This window comes from Salvelinus fontinalis, chromosome 20 (genome assembly GCF_029448725.1).
Source record: "Salvelinus fontinalis isolate EN_2023a chromosome 20, ASM2944872v1, whole genome shotgun sequence".
NCBI lineage: Eukaryota > Metazoa > Chordata > Actinopteri > Salmoniformes > Salmonidae > Salvelinus > Salvelinus fontinalis.
This window is the reverse complement of record NC_074684.1, coordinates 1,532,297-1,544,160: the sequence shown is the minus strand read 5'-3', so window position 1 is coordinate 1,544,160 and position 11,864 is coordinate 1,532,297.

Genomic DNA, 11,864 nt, shown 5'->3' with positions numbered 1-11,864 from the left:
ATTCTAGTTTTAATGAGCAAACTACACAAGTTGATATACACAAGGCTACAAGTGCAAGTGCCTCAGATACTGTCAAAAAAAAAAAAAAACGTATTTTAGTAAACGTTGTTTTTACATATGAAGGAAATAATTGATTTCACAAAATTTTTATGATATTCCATATTTAGTACAATGAGCTTTATTTCACACAATTGTTTCTATGCTAGGCTATGCCAGGAAAGGGGGGGGGGGGGTGAATGTGCGAGATAATCTCCCTAATCCTCGTCATTCACTCATAGCCTTTACACAAATATAACCAACATCATTGTTTCCCGAGATGCTTGCTTTAACTTTTTGTTTTAGTAACTCCCTTCATCTCCAGCAGTCAATGAAAAATCGTTAACAAAGGACAGTGGATCGTGTAGGGGCCTATCTGTTTTTTTGCTTGACGGCATCAGTATGCATCTATACTTACTCTAAATTGTCTTTAAAAATTCGAGAGATTTATTGGAAGTCATTACAAACCTATAAGCTATAGAATGCAGATATCACCACCGTGAATTGTTCCACTATGAAAATCAAGGACGAAGACGAACAGTTTATGTCGCAACCGATCTTAATAGGCATATACATTATTAAAGAAATCATGAACAGGAAACATAAGTCTGTGAAAAAGAAATGGGCTATTAAATAATAAAATAAGGTGAACAAATTCAAATGTTCTAGTTTTGAAATATGCAAATCTCAAATTATACAATCAGCATCACAAATTAGTCAATAACGGATGGCTGAATAACGGATGGCTAGACTACAGTAGTAAACAAGTCCAATTTCATCACCATGGACTGCACCGATGAAGAGTCGACAAAACATGAGAGACAGATAACTGGCGTTGAGGTCTGACTGTGGTTTGGGATGAGGGGTAGAGGCAATCACCCAGACCTTGCCCTGTGTCCACAATTTCGGGTTTAGTGAAGTGTGGTGGACTGTGTTCATTGTCTTGAAGGGCTTCTCTGGAAAACAAAGTTGGAATGATTAAAAAAATTTAATAAACTGCAACCTCAAAAAGTCATCATGCAATTACCATCCACTATAATCCCACATTTTATTACCACTCATATTTGTGGCCCTACATTAACATGCCCCTATGGATGGGTGCCATTGTTACATTTTAGTGGCCCTTGGGGCATTGGTCTGGGCTTACCACGGGCTCTGTTTCTATTCCGCTATCACTACCATGCCAGTGTCCCAGTTTCCTTACCACTACTGATCCCAGACAGCCAGAGGGATGGCACACCCCCTTGACCTGTTGAATGATGGGTGGCCAGACTACCATCCCTGGCCCACTACCCTCCATCCCCCCCCCCCTACCCCTCTCCACCCAACCATTCCTGAACCACTACTCCACCCTCCCACCCACCTCCCTCCTCCAAACCTGGCCTGTCAGGGGGTCAACCCAGGGCATCCCTCTCTCTGTCTGTTTCTTTGGGATTGGTACAAAGAGGAAGAAACACCCAGCCTCTCATAGACTCCGACTCCCTGGTCGAACACACATGCACACAGCACACACTAACAGGCACATCTCCTATCCCGCAGACACACCTACACCCCTCTACCTGTACAACACACCTGGCTGCAGTTAACCAAATTCACCTAATAGGAACCTTACAACAGCTCATCATGCCAGAACCCAAACCTGCCACAAGCCGGTGCCGTACGGTTTGGTCGGTGCGGTAGGATTCTCATTTGATAAATCTATTTGGGGCAAATTGTCAGTGAGAAACTTCCGCTCGAACTGCCTCGGACAAAACTGGCTGTTGGGGAGAGCAAATCCTGCTGCATGAGGGTGGGGACAATGGGATTGAATGTGTTGATGTGCGGCCGGTGGCTGGGGAGGGACAATGGGCGGATTAGTCCGTCCCCTGGCTCACTGATTTGAGATGGCTCCTCTCGGGCCCTCACTGTGGGGAGTCCCATTGTCCACCTCCTGATTCCCACTTCTCACAAACTCCAAACAAAAGTCAATCTCTTTCTCAAGGGGGAAAAAATATCAACCCGGGCCATATTACCCTCTCCACTCCGGAAAGTGACTCAAAACATTATTTGCCAGGGATGACTAACTCTGCTAACTTCTTCAACTTTTCTAATTTTCCCCTCTTCTTCTTCTTCTCTCTCGCCTTCCTTTATTTAGGGTTTCTATCTGAGGGTCCATGGTGGGTAGTGGGAAGGTTCTATACCCCTCCTTGATCTGAAGGACTCTCAGCTGGTGTTTTCCGAGTGAAGTGGAGCTGTAAGGCACCTGTTGGAGGCTTAGGCCTGCAGCCTGCAGCTTTGCGGCTCGTGGTCCATTAATATTAATATATAGCTACAGAGATGCCATCACGGGCCGCTCTGAAATCGGTCTGATGTCGCCCCTGGGTTCCCTCTGGACCGACCTCTGCTTTCAGTCACTCGTGAAGAGCCCCTTCTTTTCTTTATTTTTTTCCCCGTCTTCGCTTTTTCTTTTTTTCTATGAAAAGGCTCATTAACAAATTATGACAGCTGAGTAGAGAGGCTTAGGCCGTTCACACTGCAAAGACAAACATGTTAGAGCCTAGGAGGCCAGAGAGCAGGCTGCAGTATAGCAGAGTAGGGAGCACTGTTGGGCTGGCTGCGTATAGCTGCTGCATGACTTCATTGATCTATCTATGCATCCATCCACACATCTGCTGTGTACAGAGCAAACTGTCTACTGTATACACACAGTTACAGGGCCTGCCGAAACTATACAATGAGGCATTTGGTTATGATTATGATAAGTAGAATTGACACTAAGCAGAGGCTTATGTTATACATTTTGGATTCCTTAATGTTCTGAGTTCAAAGACTTTAATAAAACAGGGTGAAATACTATATTCTAAGGAGGTACAATAACTATATTGAGTAGTTGCACAGTATCTGAAAACTAATTTCAGGCTCAAGACAAAAAAGCATTAAAGAAAAGTGTACAATGAAACACAAACACACACACACACACACACACACACACACACACACACACACACACACACACACACACACACACACACACACACACACACACACACACACACACACACACACACACACACACACACACACACAGTCTAAATGCCAGCACTAACATTCTATCATGTCTGTGAACACTACGACAAAGACTGGTCGTGGTCGTCAAATGGATTAGTTAAACAATGGTCGTCATTAGGTTTGACCACAACAATGGTCGCGGTCCTCTCTGGGTTCAACTGCTATCATCATGGTAGAATGAGAATCTTTATACTCAAACCACTCATTTTGTTGTGGTTGCAGTCCTCAGACAATCAGTTTAAAGTCACGGTCAACCCTCAGGTGCAACAGAGCTCCATGCCCAAGTTGGCTGACCAGGCCTGTGTACGAAGTGGCATCCTAGTCCCTTTACTGTATAGTGCAGTACTTTTGATCAGGGCCAATAGGTAGTGCACTATACAGTATAGTAAATAGTCTGCCATTTCAGACACTGCCCAGGTTAAACTGTCATAGCTTGGGGTCATGATCCTGCCTGTCATTGACCCTATTTAACCCTACAGCATTGGAGTTGTCATGAAGACCCTCACAGTCACTTAGTGTGTCTTAATACAGAGCAGACCAGGTGGCTGGGTGTTACTGGGGTCTTTACTCAACACTCAATTACAATTTCCACACCACGTGTTCAATTATGCAAATCATTATTATATAACAAACAAAGAAAGAAAAAAGAATAACTCATAAACCACACAAGTTTAAACTAAAAATGTATCTCATAGATACTGTTAAAACAATAAAGAGTAAAAAGCATATTGAATTCAAATCTTTTCAATAGTGAAAGATGAACAGTACCATTGTGACGTGGGCACTATGTTGTTGACGATGTGTGTAGGCTACTGTGGGAAGATCACACCCCGGTCATTATGTGAGGGAGGCTTGTCGTCTGACTAGGGGGGGCACAGTGTCAGTAGGGATAGTGAGGTTAATGCTATTGTCTTTCAGAGAAAAAAAACACACTGGTTGTGTTGTTGTGGGGACTCAGGGCTGTCCTCTCTTTGACCGGTATGTTGTTAGGCCAATGCAACCTCCAATGACCCAACTGCTGGGATGCAGGTATTGGGTCACTTAGTTGGGTTGTTTTCTTTAAAAAGAGCAAGGTTGGGTTTTTGATTCTGGTTGTTGATGCTGGGTTGTTGAGATATGACCCAGCGGGTCAGATCAGCAGAGTGGAGGCATAGCTTAGTAGGGGTGTGGCTTTTCGCTAGTTCTTTTTGGTCACCCGCGACAGTAAAAGTCATTCCGGTTCATCTGTTCTGTTGTATTTTTATCACAAGTTAAGGTTGAACACTGACAATCTTGTAGTTTTAATGAGGCTTACACAAGTGTATGAGTTCCTCAAGAGCCTATGCATATCTAAATGTTTGTATAGTTACTCCTTTGTTGCAATAAAATAATGTTATTCATTTTATAATAAAATATGTAATGTGCAAAACTATTGAAGGAAATTTGAAATTTGCAGTGTACAAATTTAACATCATGAACAGGAATAACATTTACCTTCACGGGTGACCAAAAATAACTATCTGAAAGCTACACCCCTAATAGGCTACGCCTCCTGAAAATAAACTATGCATTTTGTAGACTGAAAGCACTATGATGATGATTTGTTTCACGACTACTTCATATTTTTTTCTAGGAAGGAGGAATGGGGCAGGAAGTAAACGATTGGGGAGGCTTCGTTCTTGTAAAAAGTCTGAACAATAATGTTGGCAAAGAGGTATGTCTTTGTTTCTGAAGTTCACCTATTTTTTTCAAGTCAGTGCAGTGTCTTTCCCATCCTTTAATTCCCCACTAAAGTTTCAGATGCAAACAAACAGATGCTGTCCTTTAGCCCTTACGCCCCAACCAAGAACTATGATTCATAACCTTTGAGGCGAGAGAGAGAGAGAGAGAGAGAGACAGAGAGACAGAGAGACAGAGAGAGAGAGAGAGAGAGAGAGAGAGAGAGAGAGAGAGAGAGAGAGAGAGAGAGAGAGAGAGAGAGAGAGAGAGAGAGAGAGAGAGAGAGAGAGAGAGAGAGAGAGAGAGAGAGAGAGAGGCTTATTTAGAAGACTTCCTTTATTGGAACATGTGCAGACAGTTCAATCACAAAGGACTTAAATAGGATATTTTCTGTTCCCTATAGTTACTTTCCCCTTTTAAGTGCAGAGAGGGAAAAAAGTAAGTTTACAACTCCCTCCTCAATGGGGGCTCTTCACTCTCAGGTTTCTGGGACCTGAGTGACCTACGAAAGTTAATTAGGAGGTTAACAAAGAGCGAGCCGGAGCAGAATGCCTCCCCTCTCCTCCAGCCAAAGATGTCATCCATTAATTAGGAAAATCTTTAAGGTGGCCTTATTGAATTTACCGAAAGCCCGGCAGTTGGAGGGCAACAGTTTTTTGATCAAGCCCTTCCCCAAACAATGCTTTTTCTGGGGGTTAAAAAAGAAGAACAAGAACAAGAAGAAGAAGAAGAAGAAGAAAAAGGGAGGAGATTGATAGGGTTGGAGGAGAGAGTGAGAGAGCGTGAAAGAGAGAAAGAAAAAAAGGGAAAAGAAAAATAATACATGTATGGGTTTCCAGTGCGGTACAGTTTAATGGGGGTACAGCTCAGATTCACATGGGTATGGGGGGCATACTTTTAGGATGATGTCATGCAAAGGCAACCTGGGGGCTTGGGAAGAGGGAGAGGGAGGAGGAGGCAGCATGGGTGTATGGGGGTCGTAGGAGGGCTCACCATGCTCAAGCCACATGGGCCACTCAAAGTTAACATTGCCGCCTGCATCTGGGCCAAGTCCTTTTCTTTTGCAGATCTGGGAGAGGCTTTCCTCAGCACACACCCTGCACCACCACCCTCCTTTTGCAAATCAGAGCAGCGCCTTCTTTACAAATATCTCCTAGTTAACTAACTGCTGAAATCCAGGGGGGTAAAATAATCATGTAAGTTAACAAATTAGTGAGTAAATTCACACACATCAGGTATGCTTGCTTTCAATTCAGTCTTATTTACGTAAATACACCCATAACCGGGTAATGCATAATTAAGTCAAAATTCACATTCCTCCCGCAACAATAAAGCATGTTTGAATTAACATGTAGTGAAGTATCTTTCGATTTTGCACAGTAATCATTTTTGTTGACTTTTATGAGAATACGAGTGAAATGTCTCACAATAGGATACGCCTGGGCCTGTCCACAAGCTCAAAGTAACCAATCACAGAGGTCGAGTAGTGAATGAGGTGAGCCCCCTCACAATAGGATACGCCTGGGCCTGTCCACAAGCTCAAAGTAACCAATCACAGAGGTCGAGTAGTGAATGAGGTGAGCCCCCTCTTCTCCATAAAGGGATCCACTCGCCCACCAACTGGTCATTCTCCAGCATGCCTCTCTTCCTTGCGCTCTCACTCATATTCTCATGGAACCGGTTCTATTTCAGTTCTATTTCAAATACTTGTTTCGATGTCTCACTATGGGATATAGCCAACTCCCGTAACGCAGACATGCTCTCCGAGCCCGGGTACTTCCAACAGCATCACCCAACAGAGGCTCTGACACTAATTGAGTATGCCCGACAAAAAAGGTGCAGTGACAACCAGTCGGTAAAGACCTCATAAAAGTATGAGGGGTGGCCCCATAAGCCAAAATGCAAATCCCCCATCAGCAGATGCCTTAGAACAATGCCCAAGAGGTAGCCATATCTCTCGTGGAACAAGCCCTTCAGGGCTGTAACCCTTGCTATTATATTTTCCAATACAATAGCTTCCACTATCCAAAAATAGCCATTGACGAGGTAGGGGGCCTCCCTTTACAAAGATAGCCATTAACAAGGTAGGGGGCCTCCCAAAAAAATGCAGGGGTTGTTGCTGCTGAAGCGCAAAACTCTCGCTTTCATCTAAGAAAATGTGCAAGGCACATGCTGGACACAAACAGTGGAGTGTAACCACAAACTCCAGGGCGCAACAACACAGAGGCCACTGACCCTAGGCATAAAGGTGGGGTTTGTGTACCAAGGTTCCCAGGAGGACACCGGGGAAAACTGAAGGCACGAGCGGTGGGCTGACAGCACGTGCAGCCCACTCACTCACTTTGCAGGCATAGGGAAAAGCGGGTTAGAGAAATATTACCTCCCTGCTTTTCAGCGGCACAAAGGTCGCCATGGAAAAGCTTCAAGCACAATAGAGGGCTTGAAGTTGTGTCACAAATCACCTAGCAACCGCACCAAGTGTCATGTTGGAAGACCAAACTCAGTCTGTTGAAATTCCTCCAATCGTCCACATGGCTAGCTGCATTTTGCATTTTGCTACCAATGGAAACTTTGGGAAGATTGGCCATTATTTCGTTTTTCTAAGGACCCAGAAAACAGAAGCAATGGGAGAACCTATTCAAGTAAATAAATATATGTTGAAAGTGATAAAAATTCAATGTATTATTAGCTAGCTTGTACAGAAACGTAGCTAGTGTGCAGGCTAACTCAAATGAGCTGCTAACATAATGTTAGCTAGTTAGCTAATTATACATACTGTATAGCTAGCTACGTGAATTAAATCACAAATTTGCTAACTTCATATTAGCTAGTTAGCTATCTACATGTATTTATCATTCTAACTCCAAATGCATTTGTAGCTAGGTAGATAGCTAACAGCCATGGAAGAGGTTGAAGGGATTAGCTAGCACCTCCAGCTATCAGAGAAGGAAGAGTAAGCTACTCTGGATAGGGCAAGTAGCTTTGTGGGAGGAGGTTATGAAACTATTCTCCAGTTCTACTCCCTAGCGAGAAAGTATAATAAGGCCTGTTTCTTTTTTTTCTGTCCTCGGACACAGAGAGCCGTCAAACCTTGTCTGCAGATGAAGAGGTCCCAGTGAATGTCCCAAGAGAATAACGGTACAACCTTGTATACCATGGTACAATTGGAGCAGGCCAACCCTGCTGGGTGTGAAGGTTCTGTTCCAGGCCAGTACTAACACACCTGATTCAATGTATGAAACCTAATTAGTTAATAATCAAGTGTGCTTTTGCTGGGCTGGAACGGAAGTCTGCTCACCCAGTAGATCAGGGATCAGTGGAGCGATGTTGGCCACCTCTGGTATTGACATTTTTTTGTTCACCTTTACATATATGACTTAGCTTACTTGTACACTTTGAAATTATACGGGGTGGCAGGTAGCCTAGTGGTTAGAGCGTTGGACCAGTAACCGGAAGGTTGCAAGATTGAATCCCCAAGCTGACAAGGTAAATCTGTTGTTCTACCCCTGAACAAGGCACCCACTGTTCCTTGGTCGTCATTGAAAATAACAATTTGTTCCTAACTGACTTGCCTAGTTAAATAAAGATATGAAAGTGTTGATTATTTGAAGATGTGTTTTAATTGTGAACTTAACTATTATTCAAGATAGTTAAGTTGATGTTGATTAATCACAGATCAATAAAGAGGGGAAGGGGCGGGCGGAGCTAGCATGTTGGAGTGAACGGCGGTGTGTGAGAGGCTCCTGCAACTTTTTTGAGAAATAATCTAACTTAACCTACTTTATGATACTTTTTACAACAAACGTTTCTTTCTAATACAACATTATAACTTTCTGTGTAAAAATGCCGAGTAATAAGTGACCAAAGGACAATAAATCCACATCGGAGGCCTACTCCACACCAAACAACGAGACAGACATGGCGGAAGGCACAGGCAACAACGTGACACCTACAGAACTTACCCGGGCTTTGGGAGAACTACGTGTTGCTTTAGCTGAGGATCTTAAGGCTACTATTGCTTAACTGGACACCAAAATCGAGAGCACCATTCGAACGGTCGCTTCGCATGGCCAGAGTATTGTGGACATTGAGAAAGCTTCTGAATTCAAAGCTGGTAGGACCGACGAGTTAGAGAAGCTATGCTCGTCACTGCAGGATAGGGTGCAGAGGCTTTCTGTGAAAGTGGTCGACCTGGAGGGCCGTTCCAGACGTAATAACCTTCGCGTGTTGGTCTGGCAGAGGGGGTAGAGGCGGGCTCTCGCCCCACCGACTTCTTTGCTAAGCTATTGAAGGATGCAATGGGATCGGATGTTTTGGCTTCGGATCCCCAGCTGGACGTGCACATCACGCCCTTGGGGGGCCAACGTCCTCGCCCAGTAATCATCTGTTGTCACAGTTTCAAGACCAAGGATCTTATCCTGCACGAGGCCCGAATGAGGGGCAACTTGTTACATAAAGGGCACCCCTTCCGTGTCTATGATGATTATGCGCCCGATGTGGCAAAGCACCGCGGCGGCTACAGAGATGTCATGACCAAACTCTATAAACTCCATCTTCGCCCAGCCTTGCTTTTCCCTGCAAGACTAAGAATTTCCCCGCCTTCCGTTGAGAAGATTTGGCTCTCCTCCGTTTTGGACGCAGAGAAGTTTATCCGGGAACATACGCCAATTCCCCGTACAGGTTAGAGTGCCTTGTCATTGTGTGTTAGGTTCTGCTCATGGACTCGAATCCATACTATACCATAACGGGTGAAACCGTATTAAACGGTCTCAACAAGGGCTACCGAACATGTAAGACGCTGTGGAGGGCGGTCAGAGCTCTCCGTTTAAGTCACTTTAATTCTGGCTGTGTTCAGAGCGATGCCTATTTGGGATGCCTTCCAGGTTTGATCATTAACACTTTCGGATGAAAGTGTTTCGTTATTTAATTTTCAATTCTTACATTTATTGTTATTACAATACCATTTATTTAAAGCTTGCAAGGGACTGGGGGTGATGGTGGGGAAGGGGCAGACACACACCTGGATAGCAAGTGGATGTTTTGTGCCGTTCTGCCTTTGTTTTAGCCGAGGGCCGCTCTCCCGATTAGATCCCTACCAGCCCTCTGTAGTGTCTGTGTAGGTGTGCGTACATATAATTATTATTTGTACTTTATAATTATTTTCTCTTAGCATTTTACTATTATGTATGTGTATGTTTTAAATTAGTGTAGATTATTATTCTGGGGTAAGAATGTTTGTGTATGTAGATGTAGGTATGTATGTGTATATATGCATATGTATGTGTGTGTGTGTGTGTGTGTATATGTATATATTTTTTTAAACATATACTTTTATATGTTTTTTTGGGGGGGGGGTGTGTGTATGTATGTATGTATGTATGTATGTATGTATGTATGTATGTATGTATGTATGTATGTATGTATGTATGTATGTATATATATATATGTATATGTGTGTGTGTGTATGTATATATGTATGTATGTATATATATATAAAATCTTTTTATTTATTTTCTGATTGGGGGGTACGTTTAATTTAGAAAAATTCTTGTTTCCGATCTCCTAACCCACAATATGTAAATGTACTGCTGTCTATGTCGGTTGCTGATGGTTCATGTTTAGAATGGTGGGGAAAGTAGGGGAATAGGGTGGGAAGTAAAGGTGCTTGCAGAGGGGGAGGGGCTGGTTGGATACTGCTCGGGTGTAGATGCTACATATGCTGATCGTGATGGTTTGGTGCGCTTTCTTACCTTTTTATTGAGTTACATGTTATGCAGGCCACCATAGGAACTACAAATGGGAGGGGGGCGGGGCTCACATTCACTTCCTGGAATGTCAAGAGATTAAACGAACCAATTAAGAGAGGCAGGGTCCTAGCCCACTTGAAATCACTCTCTTCTGATATTATATTTTTTGCAAGAAACCCATCTGAAAAATAATTCTCATAGCAGACTTAAATGTAGGTGGGTGGGGCAAGTGTATCACTCTAACTTCTCTGCCAAAACGAGAGGCACAGCGATTCTGGTACAGAAAGGAATTCCCTTTCTACATAAAACCACTATTGTGGATAAAGAGGGCCGTTATGTGATCGTAATAGGAGAGATCCACTCTACTTCTGTAACTCTATGTCACGTTCCTGACCTTGTTTTCCTTTTGTATAGTTGTGTTTAGTGGGTCAGGACGTGAGCTGGGTGGGCAGTCTGTGTTGTTTGTTCTATGTTAAGTGTCAGTGTTAAGTGACCTTGTATGGCTCTCAATCAGAGGCAGGTGGTTTACGTTTTCCTCTGATTTAGAACCATATATAGGTAGGTTGTTTCACATTGTTGTGGGTGGTTGTCTTCCGTGTCTGTGTATGTTGCACCACACGGGACTGTTTTGGTTTGTTCGTTCGTTTATGTAGTCTGTACCTGTTCGTGCGTTCTTCGTGTTATATGTAAGTTCTCATAGTTCAGGTCTGTCTACGTTCATTTGTTATTTTGTAGTTTGTTGAAATGTTTTCGGTTTTCGTCTTTCTTTAATAAACTTCATTATGTCCACATTCCACGCTGCGCTTTGATCCAATCCCTACTCCTCCTCTTCGGACGAAGAGGAGGAGGACAATCATTACACTCTACTAAATATCTATGGGCCAAACATTGATAACCCCTCTTTTTTCAAAAGAGTCCTTGCCAAGATTCCAGATATCTCCCATACTAACCTGGTCATTGGAGGGGACCTTAACTGTGTGCTAGACCAATATTTGGACAGATCCTCTACCCGGCGAACCCCCACCTCCTATTCAAGTGAATTCTGAATAACTACATAAAGAATTCTAACTTATTTGATATATGGAGGATCACTAACCCTACGGGTAGGGAATACTCCTTTTACTCTCATGTTCACAATGTTTATACTCGAATTGACTACTTTTTGGTTGATGCTAAACTACTCCCCTATACCTGTAATGTGAGGTATCATGATATTATAATCTCGGACCACAGTCCACTCACCTTCTCCCTGAGATTGGGTGACATCGTACCAAACGAGAGGGTCTGGAGGTTGAATCCTCAGCTCCTCACAGAACCAACATTATGTGAACATCT